Source organism: Nymphalis io, chromosome 11 (assembly GCF_905147045.1).
Source record: "Nymphalis io chromosome 11, ilAglIoxx1.1, whole genome shotgun sequence".
Classification (NCBI taxonomy): Eukaryota; Metazoa; Arthropoda; class Insecta; order Lepidoptera; family Nymphalidae; genus Nymphalis; species Nymphalis io.
This window is the reverse complement of record NC_065898.1, coordinates 1,254,735-1,276,283: the sequence shown is the minus strand read 5'-3', so window position 1 is coordinate 1,276,283 and position 21,549 is coordinate 1,254,735. Positions and strand designations below refer to the sequence as shown.

The following is a 21,549-nucleotide window of genomic DNA, read 5'->3' as shown; positions in this document are numbered from 1 at the left end:
AAGCTCTCTTTCTGTCGTCATCCTTTCTTCTCCCTTATGTATCGAAATTTGCTTAAACGTGACGCGTCAGTAAAATTATACTGTTAATTCTTGTCCATCTTTTAAGTGACGTAATATAAATCGTTATTAATGTACTGCTTGACAGCAGTTGAAAAAAATATCGATTTATAAACTTCGTTTCATCGTGGTTTAATGCTCTTATAGATTAAGCATAACACTAAACTAAGATTTATTCCTCAAGTAAATATAGGAAAACTCTCGAGTGTTCGAACTTCTATAAATAAAGTTAATAGCCATTTCTTGCGGTGTTTGCAGAACTTAGGTATTAAATTTTCACCGTTTAAATTGTCAACGACAAATAATATATAGTATCGACTATTAATAAGTAAAAATCTATTTTTGATGCCAACCTATATCAGACCTATTTCACAGACAAAAAAAAAACTATAACTAGTAATACATCACTAGAATAAACAAAAAAGAAAACGTATAAATCATGATATAATCGATAAATGGAAGACCAATAGCCATAAATCCACCTCATGCTGTCATTTCGAATGTCTTCATTGTTTTTCCCGTAGCCCTGATTACTGAGCTCCCTTTCTATCCCTATTGTGAATCCTTTTTATAGCTAGAACGTTCAGGATTGACTCTTTTGTTTTTTTCATTACAATGGCGGCCATCTTGTTCTGTTTCCCGCCATCGATTCCTGTTGTCTATTCCGATCGGAATTTCAAATTTGAAACGGGTTCCAGCTTAATCTGTTTTAAATGAGTGCCGTTTATATATTCGTTTTGTTTGAGGTTTTAATACATTATTTATATTATTCAGTATCAAAAAACGTCTAACCGGACAAATTTGAACCTTATTTCGCAACGCTTACTAAGCTGTGGATTACTGTCAATACATTTGGCAAAGTCTAATCCGTTGGCTTCCTCACGAGATTCCCTTCACCGCTGAGCACAAATCAAAGATTATAAATACCAATAAACTACTTCAAAACCACTAAATTTTCGTAAGCAATGGAACCAGCCAATTTTGTTTAAGATTCTATTATAATGTTTCTCTGATATTATTATTTCTGAATATTATTTATTCTTGGATCTGTGGATGATAGATATTTAATTAAACATTTAACATTCAGTTTGTCTTTAAAAAACAAGATAAAATATAAAAATATATTATTTTGGTTTTTACTTTCGTGAACCATATATCATATACATACTATAATCATTGTTTTAACAAAAACTCTTGTGACAGATTATATAATCTATATATCTATGTAAACTAAGTTATAATTAAAATAATATGTAAATAAATTTCGTTATAATGGAACAAAATATATTTCCAACGTTAAAATCGTATTAAAAAGCCTTAAGGCTAAGTTTTGGCGTTCAGCCAACTGCATTTTGTCTCCCTTTTAAAAATATATGTTTCAACTCAATTGTTTCAACATAAAATTCTTCACTCGGTTGGAAGCCTTTGTCTCCGACGCTCGAAAATGATGGCTCTATGTAACACGCGCATTACCTCGCTCCAAGCGATTATATTATTTCAATTCAGCTAAAAATAGTTGGACGTTTAATCTTAATTCATGTTTTATTTAGACATTTGTTTATAAAATAACAACATATATGCAATGCCATTGACGTGTAAAAGTTATTTTTTTGATAAATTACAAAACGGATCAAATGGTTTTTATTGGAAAATACAAACGCATTACAGCACTAAAATATTGAAAGATATTCAATTGTTAAATAAAAAATAATAATTAAGGAACGTTTTCTTTATTTTTTCCCCTTGCTTCATGTCCAATTGCTACATAATGTGCATCAAAATATTTAATATATAATAATAATGTCCTCCAGACCGATTTCGGCCACGGCGGCCAATCTCAAGAGAGATTAACCAACTGCGCTGAAGATATTATAATGCGCTAGTGTCTGCGCAAACACAGGTGCACTCTCTATTTTCTAACTCTCGTAATCCGATGAGATCGTGATGAGTTCAGGCGGAGGATCAACGTCTTTACGTGCTTTCCGAGGCACGGGAGTGTACACTTTCAACTTCCAGACTCCGGGCTACTACTGAGAATTTTCTAATAGAAAAACCTGATAATTTTTTACTAGCCCGACCTGGGAATTGAACCCAGGACCTACGGGTCTGCGGCCTTATATCAAGCCACTAGACCAACAAGGCAGTCGATTAATAATATACCAAAAAACTTAAGAGAGTTACCATTAAGGTTATTAAGGTATAAACTTAAAAAAAAATTAATAGATACTAATTTTTACTCTATAAATGAATATTTTAAATATAAGTTTGTATTGAATGAATGAATAATTATTTACTAGACTTTTTTTTTGACAATGATTCTGACATATTGATTTTGTGTCAGTAACATATTATGTACTTATATTACATTATTTAGTAACTATGCACTTAAATGTAAACTTAAGTAAATAATTTAATGTAATTAATTCCCTAAATGCCTGTGAATGTCCCACGGCTGGGCTGAAGGCCTCCTCTCCCTTTTTGAAGAGAAGGTTTGGAGCTTATTCCACCACACTGGTCCAGTGCGGGTTGGTGGAATACACATGTGACAGAATTTCAGTAAAATTAAACACATGCAGGCTTACTCACGATGTTTTTCTTCACTGTAAAGCACGAGCATGAATTATAATCACAAATTAAGTACATGAAAATTCAGTGGTGCTTGCCCACGCTTGAAACCACGATCATCGGTTAAGATTCACGCTTTCTTACCACTGGGCCATCTCGGCTTTTTTTCAATTAACCAATTTAATTTTTAACCGAATTTTATTTTATATACCTATCAGTTTATACATATATTAATATAATTATTTTAATGTACTATTAATATGATCTGTATTTAATATTCATTATTTGTTAACAAATATATTTGCTTGCCTATCGTTCGCGAAATGTATTAGATACTTATAAAGAAAGCATGACATCCGTAAAACTACATTTCATGCAAATAAAATGATTAAATTTGCGCGTCTTGGAGGTAAGATTGACTCGTGTGCAGTGACGGCAAATGACGTGACGCTTATTGCATCATACCCCTCTCCGCCACCACCCTCCATTCCCTTACGTGTACGCGATTATGACGTTTCACCTGCTGCAGGGCTTCCTGTAGAAGCCACATTTTTTCAATTAATACCACACATATCACATCCGCTGACATTGAATTCTGTAGCCTAAAAAGCTAGCCACTCGACCAACGAAACGAACAGCAGTATCTAAGAAAAAGAATAAAATATTTTTTAGCACACTACTTAATAATTATAATTTAAAAGAACTAACGGAAATGACGAGCCGGTTGGCGTGGTTGGTGGATGCTTCCCTTTCACGCCGAAGGTTGTGGGTTCGATTCCCACCCAGGACAGATATTTGCGTGCATGAACATGTCTGTTTTTCTGTGAGTCTGGGTGTAATTATCTATATAAGTATGTATTTACAAATATGTAGTATATCAGTTGTCTTGTTTCCATAGTACAAGCTCTGTACAAGATTAATTTGGGATCAGATGGCCCAGGATATTATTATTATTATTAACTATATATGTACATATATATAGACGTCTAGCAGGTGCCTGTAGTATCCTACTACTATTGGAATAAACACAAATACGTTTTGACATTAAATGTTAGCCCTAAGTAATATTAATTAAAAAAAGTTAGTCTCGACAGCTTAAGGTTCGCAAGCCGCCTAGCAATTAATAGTTGGTTCACCCCTTAGCTTGCTGCTATGTGCTTAACGCTCAGTTACTAATTAAGTATGCTTAAAAGTAATTGCTCCTATTTCTCTTAAACTTCACAAATCTAAAATCAAGAAAATGGTTAAATATGTATATTCATATATATGTTAGTAAAAATTAAACAAGCTAATCGTCCCGGCTTGGCACGGGTATATAAGAAGAAAAATGCATTTTGGATATGATTTATTTATTTATTTATTAGATCACCAACAAAGTACGCACAGATACATGATAGCACACAGTTCATAAAAAAATATAAGAAATGGTAACTCAATTACAGGTGATAACTGCATGAAAAATAAGGAAACATACATTATAGCATAAAACCTATAAAAGACAAATCAAAATTTAAAGTTACAAAACAAAAAAAAACAATGAACAAAAATTTAATAAAGTAAAATAAAAATAATAATGAAAACTAATATGGATAATTAAGTAAGTAAAATTGCGTAAAATCCGTTCTTAGTGAGCGTCTACGTCGGGGAAGAAATAACTTTGACTTTGAGATCAAGTGATGAGTAGTATTTCACTTATATATACATAGATACAATTAAATTATTATTTATACTGCAATACTAATACCTTATCCACGCTATTTATCTATGTCTTATTAAAATTTTTAACATAGGATTTAAATTTATTGATAGGCAAATTTTATTATTAATAATTCACGTAGATGTAGTATTACTGGTGGTTGGGCTTTGTGCAAGCTCGCCTGGATAGGTACCACCCACTCATCAGATATTCTACCGCAAAACAGCAATACTTGGTATTGTTGGATTTCGGTTTGAAAGGTGAGTGAGCCAGTGTAATTACAGGCACAAGGTATATAACATCTTGGTTCCCAAGGTTGTTGGCACATTGGCGATGTAAGCGATGGTTAACATTTTTTACAATGCCAATGTCTATGGGCGTTTGTGATCACTTACTATCAGGTGGCCCATTTACTCGTCCGCCTACCTATACAATGAAAAAAATACTTATAATTCTCATTATCTTTATAAGTGGAACAGTAACAGCTCAATCTTAGAATTGATCCAAGAGAATTTTGATACAGATATCGGTATGTGACCCTCGTCAGAAATTTAGTTTTACTTTGACCTCAAAATCAATTACTAACGAAGAGGATCGGAACTCGATGACAATGTAAAGTAAAAAAAAGCAGCCCTATTACCCACTACAGCAAATCCTCTTAAGGGAAAAACATGGAGCTTATTTCACCACGCTCCAAGAGATTGAAGAACTAACACACAAAATTAATTATAAGCACAATTAAGCGCACTACGATAGTTGTCCGATTTCGAACTCGCGTTATTCCTTTCAGGTCCACGTGTTTTGTTTACTGAGTCTTGAAGCAGAATAAGATAATAGTTGAAATCCATATATATATATATATATATATATATATATATATATATATATATATATATATTTGACCTAAGTGTAAAATGTTGAAAACAGACTGCTAATGATACACTGTTTAATCACATATATTCTTCAAATATTTTACTTATTATAACCAATTTCGTATGCTTTCTCGATCGATGTTTAATTTTATTTTTAAGAATTTAACAAGATAAAAGAGAAAAATCGTGAAATCTTATCGACTTTGCATTATAACGCAACTCAACGTTAGGTACGCAAATGCTTACTTTTGCTCATCAATCAATCAACAGCCAATCGTTGTCCACTGCTGAACATAGGCCTCTCCCAAGGTGCGCCAAAGCTCCCTGTCCTCCGCCTTCCGCATCCAGTTGGTGCCCGCCACCTTCTTAAGGTCGTCGGTCCACCTGGCTGGAGGGCGCCCTACGCTGCGCTTGCCGATTCGCGGTCTCCACTCTAGAACTCGTCTGCTCCAACGGCCATCGGTCCTACGACATACTTGACCAGCCCACTGCCACTTCAGCCTGCTAATTTTGCAAGCTATGTCGGTGACTCCGGTTCTTTTCCGGATAATCTCATTTCTGATCTTATCCTTCAAAGATACTCCGAGCGTAGCTCGCTCCATAGCACGCTGCGCGACTTTGAATTTGTGGACTAGTCCCGCAGTTAGTGTCCACGTTTCGGCACCGTATGTCATGGCAGGTAAGACGCATTGGTTGAAGACTTTCGTCTTCAAACATTGCGGTATAGACGACTTGAGAACTTGACGAAGGTTGCCAAATGCTGCCCATCCCAAGCGAATTCTTCGATCGGCTTCCTTCTCGAAGCTGTTCCTACCGACTTGTATTATCTGTCCTAGGTAGATATATTCACTAACAACTTCGAGAGGTTTCCCCTCGACGTATATCGGTCCCGGCACGACATGCCTATTGAACATGACCTTGGTCTTGTCCAAGTTTATACCGAGACCGACACACCGGGAAGACTCGCCTAGGCTACGCAGCATTTCGGTGAGTTGTTCCAGCGACTCTGCTATGATGATGCTCATAACATAAGTAAATTTAGGTATATCTTGAATTGCCAATTTATTGCAAACTTATAGAATTTAGCAGACGTACTTCTTAATTCTATAAATGTTCGCTTTTATAATTTATGACGTAATCATTTATTAATATTTGTTTAAAGGATAGCTGTTCAGTTTTCGAGATTTTGTTTGATTAATTAAATGTAAAATCTAGTCGTATCTCAATAAGAATATGTTACAAATTAATAAACCACATTTAAATATCATAATTCCAGAATGTATTTACAAATAGACAAAATTAATGTCATAGAATAAAAAAGAATTATGACTAAGATATAATACACTCTAATAAATACCAGGTAAATATAAGAATGGTATTCAGTAGTGCAGTTCTATAAGAAATCACTTCATTAGCCGTATAATATTGAAAACCGATTTTTTGTGATATATTATTTTAATGCTTGTTTTCATGAAACGTTATAATTATTATGGTCAATATCGCACGTAAACTTTATCTAAATTCAAAATTTTAAGTCTCGAATTATCAAAATAATTCTAATCGCAGCTTAGTCGAAGCATAAAATTCTTCGAGTACAAAACCTGATATTGTATATATATTTTTTGTAAGCACATATCTATGTAAATACAAAAAAAAACAAATATTACAAATATAGTCTATACTATAAAGATTTTACATATTTGTTTTATTGTAAACAAACTTTGACTAGAATAAAACAACATTTTCCATGAAATGTACGAACCGCAATTTCCCACTCGACGTCGCTCCCTTCGAGCACCATAAAAGTCCACTTAAATAAATCCACTAAAGAATATTTTATGGGACAAATTGAGTTCCGCGGTTTAGATTAAAAGCCCTTTTATATAGTAAAACGTTGAGATTAACAGACAGTTTTAATGATAAGAATAAAAATAAACTGCATTATAAATGGTAATTAAAGTAATAATAAAGTAACAGCCTGTGAATGTCCCACTGCTGGGCTATGGCCTCCTCTCCTTTTTTGAGGATAGTTGGGAGTTTATTATGCTCCAATGCATGTTGGTATAATACACATGTGGCAGAATTTCAGTGAAATTACACACATGCAGGTTTCCTCACGACGTTTTCCTTTAACGTCAAGCACGAGATGAATTATAAACACAAATTAAGCACATATAAATTCAGTGAGATTCAGTTAGAACTCAAGATCATCGGTTAAGATTCATAAAGATAATTATAAGTAATTGCATAAAGATAAAATTAATAAAAAAGTTAGTGTGTATTCATACATTACAAGAAAATAAAATTCACGCTTGTCACGTCATTAGCTCTAAAATTAAGCAGGTGAAACTGCGAAGCGCAACTACTTATGAAATAATATCATTACATATTCTACTGGTGGTAGCTTTGTGCAAGCTCGTCTGGGTAGGTACCACCCACTCATCAGATATTCTACAAAACAGCAGTACTTGGTATTGTTGTGTTCCGGTTTGAAGGGTGAGTGAGCCAGTGTAATTACAGGCACAAGGGACATAACATCTTAGTTCCCAAGCTTGGTGGCGCATTGGTGATGTAAGTGATGGTTAACATTTCTTAGAATACCAATGTCTATGGGCATTAGTGACCACTTACAGGTGGCCCATATATTCGTCCTCCTTACTATTCTATAAATAAAAAAAAAATTTATAACAAAGTCCTCCCGTCTCATCTATCTGTTTACTAAACGCGAAAAACTCAAAAACCACTGAACGGATTTGACCAATTAACGGAGAGATTCATGCACAAAGTTTAGATGTATGATACATTAAGATTTTGTAAAAATTCGCTAAAATAAAATTGTTAAAGATGTCGAAAAAAAAACATTCCGACTGGGAACTTTACTTGCATGCGGCGCGTAAACCAATAGAGCTATATGTATTACAATACAAACGTTGTATGTACACCCTTATTTACCCTTATTACCTGTGCGAAGCCGGGATGGTTATTTAATTATATACTACATATAACTATACTGCATATTATTGGTATAAGTTTTATGTGCTTCGTAGTTTTTTCGGTTAGACATTACAAAAAAAATGTCTCATAAATTAGTATCGATTTTGTTTTACAAATACTTGCATTATATTATAATCTGTTGTGTTATACCGTTTCTGTGTCACGCATAACCGTTGTGTGGATTAATTGCCTAATTCAATTAGACTTGTATTATTTATAAAGTAATGTAACTCCTTAATGTTCCACAGCTACGCAAAAGCATCCTATCTTAAGAATAAGTTTTAGAGCATATTACACCACGCTGTTCCGTTATTGGATGTGCATTATGTCAGCATGGAAATCAAAGTTGACACACGCCTGTAACGATCAGCTTATCCAAACATCACCCTCCTTAAACCTCTTAGCGTGTTCAAAGTGGATCAAAACCTTTAAAACCTTACTAAAAGGGCTCAGGATATTAACCCTATTTATATTCACTCTACAGACCGAGTGCGGGCACACTTAGGTTTATTTTATTAAAACGAGTCGTGAGTCGTTGTTCGAATGTCAAGGGCTGAACGAAATTTCTAGACATACTCAAAAACAATTGTTCTTAAATTGTCATCATATGTAATTTGAATATTTAATATTTGTTTTGAATACATTTTATAATTCATATGATATTTATAGTTTCCAAAATAACAAAAATTAAATTATTTATGGGACTATACGTAAAACTCTTCCAAAAGTATATTATAACATATAAACAAAACTACTCGAATCAAAATATACTGTATGCAAGTACTGTAGACCCTTACAAGTACTTTCAAATAGGTATTTTAAGGTTGGTTCGTACTTTAAAATATGTCGTTATTAAAACATTATACTTATTATTAAAGAAAGTATTTTTTCAGGTTATAATAATAATATCCTGGGAAATTATTCACACACGGCCATCTGATCCCAAACTAAGCAGTACAGTTGTACTTTTGATAGTACAAGCTAGCTTGTACTATCAAAAGTCAGAAATCTTTATTCAATATAGAAGCGTTACACTTACTTATTGACTATCATAAATGTACCACCGGTTCGGAAATCACCTCAGACCTGAGAAGAACCGGCGAAAGAAATTCAACGGGATTTTTTTTATATCTTATCCTTTACAATTATAAGTAATATACAACAATAGCAGAATAATATATATATATATATATTATAAAATAGGAAAGCGGACGAGCATATGGGCCACCTGATGGTAAGTGGTCACCAAACGTCCTTAGACATTGGCATTGTAAGAAATGTTAACCATTGCTTACATCACCAATGCGCCACCAACCTTGGGAACTAAGATGTTATGTCCCTTGTGCCTGTAATCACTCACCCTTCAAACCGGAACACAACAATACCAAGTACTGCTGTTTTGCGGTAGAATATCTGATGAGTGGGTGGTACCCACCCAGACGAGCTTGCACAAAGCTCTAATTTCAGTCATATATATATATATATATATATTTAATTTGAAATAACCTAGAGGCGATCGTTTCATTCCCGAGGTTTGCAATCATATAAAAAGTATACTATGGAAATCTAGTAAACTATGGAAACCAGACAACTGATATACTACATATACTACTTTTCTTTAGTAAATACATACTTATATAGATAATTACACCCAGGCTCAGGGCAAACAGACATGTTCATGCACACAAATGTCTGTCCTGGATGGTAATCGAACCTACAACCTTCGGCGTGAAAAGCAAGTATCTACCAACCACACCAACCGGCCCGCCATAAAACCCATGTTATCGGAACCTAATTTTGTGTGTAGGTTGAATAAGTTGTAATCTGATTGTAATCCTTTACAAATTATAACACGAAATTCCACCTACGAGATCAATCGAAACTAAAGTTCCAATCTCATAGACAATAACCGTCAACAATCATAGAGTATGAATTCCTACCCATAACGTTTCCATAAAACCAGAAACAATAGAGCGATCCGCTTCCAGATCTAATTCAGAATCATTTATTCAAATCGTACTCGTAAAAGTTTACTGGCTGAATTCTATTTGTTTCGCAAATACTCTATTTTGGGAGCATTTTTCCAAAACGTAAAACGCCGATCTTTCGGATTCAATTCGCAAGTTTATTTAAATATTTAAAACAATTTAAAACGTTTCTAATAATATCAACGTCAAAATCCCCATTGAATATTAAGCCCTTACATATTAATTGACACATCCTGCCCAACTGACAACCATTAAGCAAAATTGAATTATTTATTTAATGTCAACCGAATCAAAATGGTTCGGGAAAAGTGGCTTAGTCCTGAAAAATCCGAAATCAAAACAAATGTATTATTAAAACATTATTTATGTGTTAGAGTTTTATGTAATTAGTATTATAAATGGGAAAGTAACCATTTGTTTGTTAGCTCATCTCGACTAAACCAATAAACCGATTATAATAATAAATAATGAAATTTGACATAAAGATTACTGGAAAAGAACAGATGAACAGAAAATAAAATAATTCATTATTGTTGTATTTGAAGCTTAATAAAATAAAAATATTGAAACCGACATGGAAACACGCATAAAAAAATATTAAAAACTTTAATGTCGCTCTGCACTGTCTATCTGACTGGTGATTTTCAAAACAACGTCAGCCATCATTCGTCAAACGCCCAAAATTGAGCTGTCTTCATCTTGTGGTTGAATTAATTGAACCGCCTAGGATTTGTATTATATTGCAAATATTGGAGGTAATCAATGGATGGAATTTATTCTAACATAAAATGTAATTACCACCATAAGTGCGGCTGATGCATAATGCATTTTACTGCAATATCCACAGAAATATATGAGTTTAAATTAAATAAAAATTCAAGCCACGCAAAATATAAATTAGGCAAATAAATGAAACAAAGATTACCTATGATTTATGCAATCACCGAATATTTTATTTGCAGGGCATATAATAAGCCGAGATGGCCCAGTGGTTAGAACGCGTGAATCTTATCCGATGATCGTGGGTTCAAACCCGGGCAAGCACCACTGTATTTTCATGTGCTTAATTTGTGATTATAATTCATCTCGTGCTTAACGGTGAAGGAAAACATCGTGAGGAAACCTGCATGTGTCTCATTTCATTGAAATTCTGCCACATGTGTATTCTACCAGCCCGCATTGGAGCAGCGTGGTGAAATAAGCTCCACAACCTTCTCCTCAAAAGGGAGAGGAGGCCTTAGCCCAGCAGTGGGACATTAACAGGCTGTTACTATACTACTATATACTATAGGGCATATACTTTATATCAATATGTTGGCAACATATATTAAAAATTGCTATATTTAATATGTTTTTACTTTTATTTTCTAACGTAATAAATGGGCTACTTAATAGTAAATGGTCACTTTCTTCACATTACCGATATAGGAAATATAAGCAACTAGTTTCCACTCGCTGCTTCGCCCGCGTGTTAACATGATGAAATTTCATGATGATCAGTTGAATAATAAGAATGTCCTCCAGATCGATTTCGGCCACGGCGGCCGATCTCAAGAGAGATTAGTCAACTGCACAGGGCATATCCAACCCGCATTGGAGCAGCGTGGTGGAATAAGCTCCAAACCTTCTCCTCAAAAAGGGAGAGGAGGCCTTAGCCCAGCAGTGGGACATTTACAGGCTGTTACTGTTACAGGGCATATTATAGTGCATAAATGTGTTCGCAAACACAGGTGTGTCTTAACGAACAAACGAACTCACTTTCGCATTTATAAACATGGGAATCAAATATGGGATCTAAGCTGTTTAATTTCTCATGTGCCTAGAAATAGGAGGAAGTACCTCGCTCACTATTCAAACCGGAACCCTACTTATATAAGACAGAGTTGCAAAAAGCCCTATATCCAGTTTTGAACGCTATTACACCGACAAAAAGTTCTTTTTAGAATTCTTCGTATCTTTTTGTCCAGGTTTTGAAAGATGAATGAAATGGGGGAGTCAAACGTAATAATCTTTGATCATACTCATATGAAGCGTATTTAAACTTCGAAAAGATATAAATTTATCCTATATTTAATGTCTCAATATTAATGTTTATTTCTTAAATTAATTATTTTTAAATATTCAAAAATAGATAGCGTTAGTAGTATTTTAAATTGCACTATCATCGTGCTATTTTTGCAATATAACCTTATATAATTGTAACCTTGTAATTGTGAATTTATTAATATGAATTATGAATTCCAAACATTATATTCAATTTATATATATATTTTTTAATAATATAGGTAGGCGGAAGAGCATATGGGCCACCTGATGATAAGTGGTCACCAACGCTTATAAACATTGCGATTGTAAGAAATGTTAACCATCGCTTACATCGCCAATGCGCCACCATCCTTGGGAACTAATATATTATGTCCCTTGTGCCTGTAATTACACTGGCTTACTCACCTTTCAAACCGGAACACAACAATATCAAGTACTGGTGCTGGTTTGCAGTAGCACAAAGCCCTACCAATAAAATTATGATACGGTTTTTTTATTTTTACTACATACAAGAGCTACATAATTTTATCCCCAGAGGGGGATAAAATATATTTCTTCCAAAATCAAAGTCTACATAATTTTATCCCCAGAGGGGGATAAAATATATTTCTTCCAAAATCAAAGTCTACATAATTTTATCCCCAGAGGGGGATAAAATTATGTAGCTCTTGTGACGTGATCAACTTGATTATAATTATTGTAGATTATTTATAGATGTGGCAGTACGTCAAGGGATGCGCAAGTAATATGTAATATGGTAATAAATGTTTGAATAGGCCTTATAAGCGTTGGAATATTTTATAACTGTTTGTGCAGTGGATATTCCCAAACCCCTGTCACGTCGTTACCTATTGGAGTATGTCAAGCTGTTAATATGAAAATCAGTTCAAAAGTTACTTATTAAAACTAAAATGCTCTGTCAATCTTTTGTTGTTCGTTTTTAAAACGCGTTGTATTAAATTCTGATAAAAAGATATTCGCATTTATATCATATATTTAAATAAAATAAACAAACTTACAGAACACTACAATCCGAGTTGAAATGTTGGTGGCCGAAAATAAACCCACACCGTACCCTACATTCACACCCCGGTGAACATTACATCAATACAAGTTTTGGACTTGCGGTATTGTCTCGGATGTTCGGAAGTTATGTAACAAAATATCTTTCGAGGATACATTATCTTTTGATAGGAGACGGTTTCACTAAATAACTCATTCGTGAAAAGAATAATAATTTTTGATGCTGTATTTTATATGGAATCGAATGTAATATATTTCTAAATACGCTAATGTTTCTTTAAGACAAATTTATATAAGAGTTATATCGGTAGAGCTAAGTATATACCCTTCTAGGTAACCTATTAGACATTCTACCGCAAAACAGCAATATTTAGTATTGCTATATTTCGGCTTGAAAGGTGAGTGAGCAGTGTAACTACAGACGAGCCGGTTGGCGTGGTTGGTAGATACTTGCCTTTCACGCCGAAAGTTGTGGGTTTGATTCCCACCCAGGACAGACATTTGTGTGTATGAACATGTCTTTTTGTCCTTAGTCTGGGTGTAATTATCTATATAAGTATGTATTTATAAAAGAAAAGTAGTATATGTAGTATATCAGTTGTCTGGTTTCCATAGCACAAGTTTTGTACAAGCTTAATTTGGGATCAGATGGCCGTGTGTGAAAAATGTCCCAGCTTATTATTATATTGTATTATTATATTATTACAGACACAAGGGACGTCACATCTTAGTTTCCAAGCTTGGATGCGCATTGGTGATATACGAAATGGTTAATACTTCTTATATCGCCAAAGTCTATGGGCGGTGGTGATCTTTTAATATCAGGTGGTCCATATGTCAGTATACCTATCTATTTCATAAAAAAATGACAACATTTAAACAAAGAATACTAGAGGTATACGAGCCACTGTACCACCTCTCAGTTAGTCATCGGTCAACTCAAATCATTTCGTCAATATCCCATCAACTATTGGTTTTAAGAAATCATTTCAATTCAGCCCTTTGTAATTACAGCTTGTAATTACACTGGCTAATTCACCATTCAAACCGAAACAGAACAAAACTGAATATTGTTGTTTGGTGACAGAATAGCTAATGGATGGTAAAGCTCTACCACTATATAACTTTTAATATAAATTGATCACAATACAAAATATTACTTTATGACGGTACAGTTCGTAAAAGAGTGATATCCACCTTACCAAGCCTCAGAAAACGCTACCATCGGATATCGGATTCGATATAAATATAATGTAATATTTTGATATAAATAGAATATAGTATTTCTTCAAATCTCTATCAACTGCTGTGTGCACTCACACAAGGTAACAAGGTACTCATGAGAATTCATGTATAAATAACAAATCTTAAGGTGACGTCATCTGACGCTCGAAATTTTTTGCTTTTGCCGACGCTCGAAGTCTCAGTTAGCCTCTATTGTGTACCAAGCGCTAAGATGTTTACACATCAATAACCTGATAGTCAACATTGCATTTATATTCCGTCAAATAAACTCAAAAGCGACCTCTTCCATGTATACACAAAGCGAGCTTGCGGTATTATTATAAAAGCAAAAGGAAAAACGTTTCAAGTAACCATAACAATCTTCTTGGGTTAACAATGTCCCTCGTATCGTAAACTTAAGCGTGAAAAGGGGTTGAAATATATTGGTAACCCTTTATCGGTCACTTCGGCCCCGAGGCAAGTGCGGATGTAGCTTTTCCTTCGAATTGAATGTTGGCATGGTTAGCTTGGCTATCTGATACGTTTATATTGATTCTAACCCTGAATATTTACACATTTCGTCGCTTCTCCGCAAAAGTTTTGTAGCAAAAAATAAGTCAATTTTACAGAAGAGATTGTTATTGCTCTGAATTTATTGTGTATAAAATAGTTTAGGAAATATTAATTATGTACTTTATATTATGTATTTTATTTTTTGGCTAAATCGTATTAAATTCAAAATATATTATTAATCTGGAGCTCGTTCGACTTGTGAATCTATTCTATTGTGAGCATTTCTTGTATATACATAAATATTTATTTCGTGTATCTCGGAAACGGCTTTAACGATTTCGCTGAAATTTTGTAATTTCAATAATATTTTGCTTTTAAATTATATTGTATAAAAAATTTAAGCGTATTTTATAACATTTTTTATATCATTAATTACATTACATACATACTAACTTCGTGGTAGGGCTTTGTGCAAGCTCGCCTGGGTAGTTACCATCCACTCATTAGATATTCTACCGCAAAACAGCGGTACTTGGTATTCTTGTGTTCCGGTTTGAAAGGTGAGTGAGCCAATGTAATTACAGGCACAAGGGACATTAAAGCTTATTTTCAAAGGTTGGTGACGCTTTGGCGATGTAAGCGATGGTTAATATTTCTTCCAAAATCAAAGTCTATGGACAGTGGCACTAATATCCATAAAATTGAGATGTGACAAACTAAAAACTGTACTGAAGTTAACACAAAAATAATAATCAAAAATCAAACACATATGTTTGTATGAAAAAATATGTAAAGAAAACAGAAAACCTCTTCTATATTTGTCGTAGATAAATTAAAACATATACAAGGAAATATTTAATCTTTTTAAGCTCCACAGCTAAGACACGTGGATGAATATATTTTTTAGGTCAAGAGGCGCTGTCGTACTAACCTCAATTAAACTTTCCGCTTCAGTACAATTCATAAATGTATAATGACGATGGAATGATACTTAGTTTGCTGTTGGGCGAGTAAGAACAATTTCGAAACTAACCGCAGAAAACGGTCGTGAAATGTCAGAAAGTGATATGCGACATTGACCATAATAATCATAACATTTCATGAATACCCACATCAAAATGGTATATCACCATAAGTCGGTTGTCAACATATCACTGTTGAGTAATTAAGTGAGTTCTAAAAGAATAGCACAGCTTTTCTAACTTCGAGTTCAAGTTCTAAGTAAGAGTTTTTAGACTCCTAGGTTCCAATTCACCTAGCTCAGTGGTAATGATATTGTACATGGGTCAGGCCTCTCTTATAGAGACCTGAAAGCTTACTCCACCACGCTGCTCCAATGCGGGTTGGTGGTTTCCTGATGATGTTCTTTCACCGTTGAAGACAATATAATTAAGCACATGATAATTCAGCGGTACCACCGGATTTGAAGAACATATAAAAAAAATATTGTAAATGGTCTCAGTAACACGTCGAGTTCGTATGGTTTCAGTGTTAACAGTAGCCTTGTTACGTGAAGCTGTTGGTCTTGACTTGAATTGAACTTAAAATTACAATACGTTCCCGATTCTAATTCGATTCGACTTCAACCGAATCGCAACCGGTTTATTGTATTAGTAGAATAGGAAAACGGTAAAACAATTACGTTTCGATTCGATTGCGATAAAGTGACAATTTGTTAGAAGATAATCTGTTCCGTAGTTTCACAGATTAGTGAGTACATACAGACAGACAAAAAAAAGCACTTTCGTGTTCTTTAACTCTTTTTTTTTAATCACCCACGCTCGTTTACTGGTAAATTTATTTAATGAACAGACACACAGTTTCTACTGCTTTATATTATGCATAGATTTCGACTCCAGGTTTTCAATGAAAATATATTATAATAATTAATATAATTAAAATAGATTTCGTTGTTTAAATTACGTCATAATAGCTTTAAATATTAGATGAATTTTCTAGGATGTATTTAAGAAGCATTCTTGTTACCATATAATGCAATTGTTAATAAATAATGCCTTTGTTACAGGTTTCGTATGCAAGGAGCTAGTGAGAACACAACGGACCGGGTTTAGAGCCCTAACTCTGAAGGTAATTTCCTGAAAGCATATTGTATTGATCCTGTATATATACAATAATATCACTAAGAATCTAGGCTCTTAAGTTTATTATAATATAATATAGAAAATACGTGGATTAAACGTTAAAATGTATATACGTAAAATGCATATAGGCCACCTGATGGTAAGTGGTCACCAACGCCCATAGACATTGGCGTAGTAAGAAATGTTAACTATCGGTTACATCACCAATGCGCCACCAACCTTGGGAACTGAGATGTTATGTCCCTTGTGCCTGTAATTACACTGGCTCACTCACCCTTCAAACCGGAACACAACAATACCAAGTACTGCTGTTTTGCGGTAGAATATGAGTGGGGGGTAACAACCCAGACGAGCTTGCACAAAGCTCTACCACCAGTTAAAGTTAAGTTTTAAAAATAAAACGTCAAATGACGTCAAAAGTATCCAATAAGAATGCTTTTTCTAAAACAATTGAAACAAATTATTGAGAGAGCGTTAAGCTACTGAAATATTACCATTTACATACATAACTCAGTTACTTCAAAACTATACACGTTACGTGTTACGTGTTTGTTATCAAGTCAAACTAACGTTAATAGTAAATTAAATGTTTTATTCATCACGTTATAATCCTCGTTATTAGTTTAATTTTCCGCATTATTTTATAATAACTTAAAAGCAAACACTTAATAAGCCGAAATGACCGAGTAGTAAGAACGCGTGAATCTTAACAGATCAATTTGGGTTCAAACCCAGGCAAGCAATACTGAAGTTTTATGTACTTAATTAGTGATTATAATTCATCCCGTGCTTTTCGGTGAAGAAAAACATCGCGAGGAAACCTAGTAAGTAAGTAACAGCCTGTAAATGTCTGTCTGTAAATGTCTCGAGGAAACCTGCATGTATCTAATTCTACTGAAATTCTACCACATGTGTATTCCACCAACCCGCAATGGAGCAGCGTGATGGAAGAAGCTCCAAACCTTCTCCTTAAAAAGGGATGGGAGGCCTTAGCCCAGCAGTGGGACAATCACAGGCTGCTACTACTACTTGAAAACATATAATGTATTACCCAACCATCAAGTGACAGAAATAGTTAAAACAAAAACCTATAATTGTCTCAGTTCTTGCAACGGCAGTGGGTGGCTCAATCTTCAAAGTAAAACTAAGCTATATGAATAGAATAGCTTTTATTTTGTAATAGGGCCTTGTGCAAGGGTATCTTGACATGTACCACACACTTATTAAATATTATACCTCCAAAAAAGTATTGTTGTGTTCCGGTTAAAAGGGTTGAGTGAGCTAGTGTAACTACAGGCACATGGGACATAACATCATAGTTCCCAATGGACGGTGGTAGCCTTACTATCAAGTGGAGACGGTGGCCCAAATGTATGTTGGTTTTCCTATATTAAAAATAAAGCTGATAAATACCTAACAAGTAAACAATACTTTTAATAAAATTTCCTTGCCTCTGTTTACTAATACAAGTTAAATTTGAGTTTGCAATACACATTCACTATAACAAAGAACTTGTTATACTCGAAAGCTCACTGCGGGCCTGTAACGCAAATCCAGTTTAAATAATCTTTGTTCATTTACAACTCGCAGATGTGGGCGGCATTCAATTTGTACACAAGTGAATGCCAAAAACAAAACATTATTTCTTTGATATTTGTATCTTCGCGTTAACGTATGAATATATAGTCTCGTTTTCCAATATTGATTAAGTAAAATATAGTAGTTACTTTTTATCACATTATTTAGTTTAAGACTAGCTAGCCGGCCTGGCTTCACATTGGGTGAGTAAAGGTAATATCTTATGAGCGGGTGGTATCTACCGAGACGGGCTTGCACAAAACCCTACCACCAAGTAAAATAAACATAATAAATCACTTACTTAATTTAATAATATGATAGTACAAGGTTCAACGTGCCAACGATCGCTAAGCAAATGTTCCGTCCTCTTTTTCTTATTGAATGTATGCTGTAGTAATGTATGTGCATTGGCCTATACAGCGTCATCGGGCTGGGAGCAAATACTAGACTCTTAGAAAATATATAGACTCCTAGATAATTTGGTGGTAATGGGTAGCTACCCAGAGGGGCGTGCACAAGTCCCTGCCTCCAAGTTTTGTTATTATATTAGTGTGATATCGCTCAAGACATAACTGAATTTATTATTTAAAGACGATAGTAATTAAGATGTCTTAATAAGAAATACTTACGGTAGCGTGAAATTATATTTACAATAAGATAATGTACATTCCTTGAGAGGCCTTTGTCCAGCAGTAGACGTCTTTCAGCTGACATTATGATGATGATGAAACAAGAGAAGTGAAAATAAACATGTAACTCCAAGATTTCAATTTCGCAAAGCCAACACAACATTGGTATCCGATTCAATAATAAAGTTCCGCGGATCATTTTACATTTAACAATGAAAGACATGTTAAAAATATCGTAAGGGATAAAGATAATGTTACACAAGATTATATAAATGATAAAATAAACTTGGTGTAAATGATTGATAAAAAGTTTCTTGCTGTTTCTTCTCCGTGTAATCTACAATCCGAACTGGTGATAGCTTTATGCTGCCGAATTTTGCTTAGCATGAATAGAACAAGGGTCTTTATAAAGCGTTTATATTGAAGGACAAACATCCATAGACTTTTTTTGTTTGCCAGGAATTTTTACGAGCATGCGCAGAACAAAGTCAACGCAATCGGATAATCTATAGTTAAGGAACGCATAGAGTCCAAAAATACAAAAATACGGTCTTCCTCTTTCTGTCTTTGAAGTCTTTCGTCATCTTTGATTCGTTTTTGGGTTTGTTTAATGACATCTACTAAAATAAGATAAATAAATGTTAATAATACCGTTGAAAGAAAAGCAGAGCAGAGCTAATCAAATTTCAATGTGAATGAAGTCAACATAATTATTAACGGTATCTCGTTGATCATTAATTATTTTGCCATCGTAGCGTACATTAAAGTATTGCTTCATTTAAAATTATATTATGTTATAATATTTAATAAATATGGTTATAAAGCTATGAACATAACACTGTATATAAACAAATATACTATGTAAAGGAAATAACTTTCATCAATTAAAATGCGCAATACAATATTTGTCGAGCACTATTGTCATTCTTTCATAGATGTGTGGAATAGTATTTTGGCAATAATAACATACTCCCGACCGATTTTCTGCTTCATCAGCCAATCTTAGGCCAAGTATTCTGCGGAGTAGGTTTTAAGTGAACAAATGAGCGCAAACGCAGATGCACTATTGCCCATTGTCATAGTTTAATAAGTCAGCAATCCGAAATAGCCGAGGTGATATAAGAAGCAGGCATCTTCTTTAATATTTTCTTACCGATTTATATAAGTGTAACACTTCACTTCCACTTCACTACACTTCCTAACATCGAAAAACTACTTACTAATACTAATAATTTCTAGAAAAAGAACAAATTTAAGGTTATTTTGATTGATGTCATTAAAAAACATTATAGTGTTACCATACTCATGTTTGTCATGGTATTTCTGATAGTACAAACAATATTAACTGAAAATAACATCGCTTTATATCGCTAGATAGCCAGTATACAGTAGTTATCAAAGAACTTTGAAACGAAACAATCGAACATTTCCTGTTCAAAGTTTTCAGCTTTCGTCGGAATATTTTACATTCGTATGAATAATTAAACACAAAAGCCAGGAAGGCGTTCAAAAGAAAGTATAAAGTAAATGGAAAATATATTAATATATTATCGGTGTGTTTCTTTTTTTGCATAATAATATTTCTTATTTTCAACTCAGTTAAGTAAAAGCCGATTAGAGAGTTATACTGGTGTTAGGGCTATGCGCAAGCTCTGCGTAGGTTCATCCTCTCATCAGATATTCTACCGCAAAACTTGATGTTATTTTGTTCCAGTTTGAAGGATGTTTGAGCCAGTTTCATTACAGGCACGAGGGACATAACATCATCCCAACATTTAGGTTTCTTAGGTCTTTGAGCGGTGATGACCACTTACTATCAGGTGGCTCATTTGCTCGTCCGCCTACCAATTCTATAAAATATATATATTGAGTGCATCCTTAAATACCAAAAGTAAAAAAAATAAAAAAAATAATTAAAAATAAGTACAGACTCGGTGGGTATTTTTTTTCATCGTCTCTACGCCAACATGTACTCCAACATCTACATATTATTCTAAGCTATCAGCTGTCTTGGATTTCCATTTAAAAAGATATTTCGACTTAAGAAATCAAAGAAATTAAGGAAATCAACACTTAGGACAGCATTATGTTATTCAGAGATATCACATATAATATATATAATATACGTATGGTATAGAATATACGTAGTATTTTGTTCATTTAATGAAATATTAATTTGTCGATAGCAAAGCTTATACAATAAAATAAAATGTTAACATACACTCACTGCTGAACACATGTGGCACGCCAGTCGATTGTATT

At 33.9% G+C, this 21,549-nt stretch overlaps 1 protein-coding gene across 4 annotated transcripts in view; it reads left to right on the top strand.

Annotated features, from left to right (window-relative positions):
- LOC126771576 (Ig-like and fibronectin type-III domain-containing protein 2) overlaps nt 1–21,549 on the top strand; it is a 139,957-nt gene that overhangs the window by 70,064 nt on the left and 48,344 nt on the right. For all 4 annotated transcript variants that reach the window (XM_050491527.1, XM_050491528.1, XM_050491529.1 and 1 more), the window contains one exon: nt 17,005–17,066. The gene's annotated coding sequence lies outside the window, so the exon portion shown is untranslated. The remainder of the gene's footprint in view (nt 1–17,004; nt 17,067–21,549) is intronic.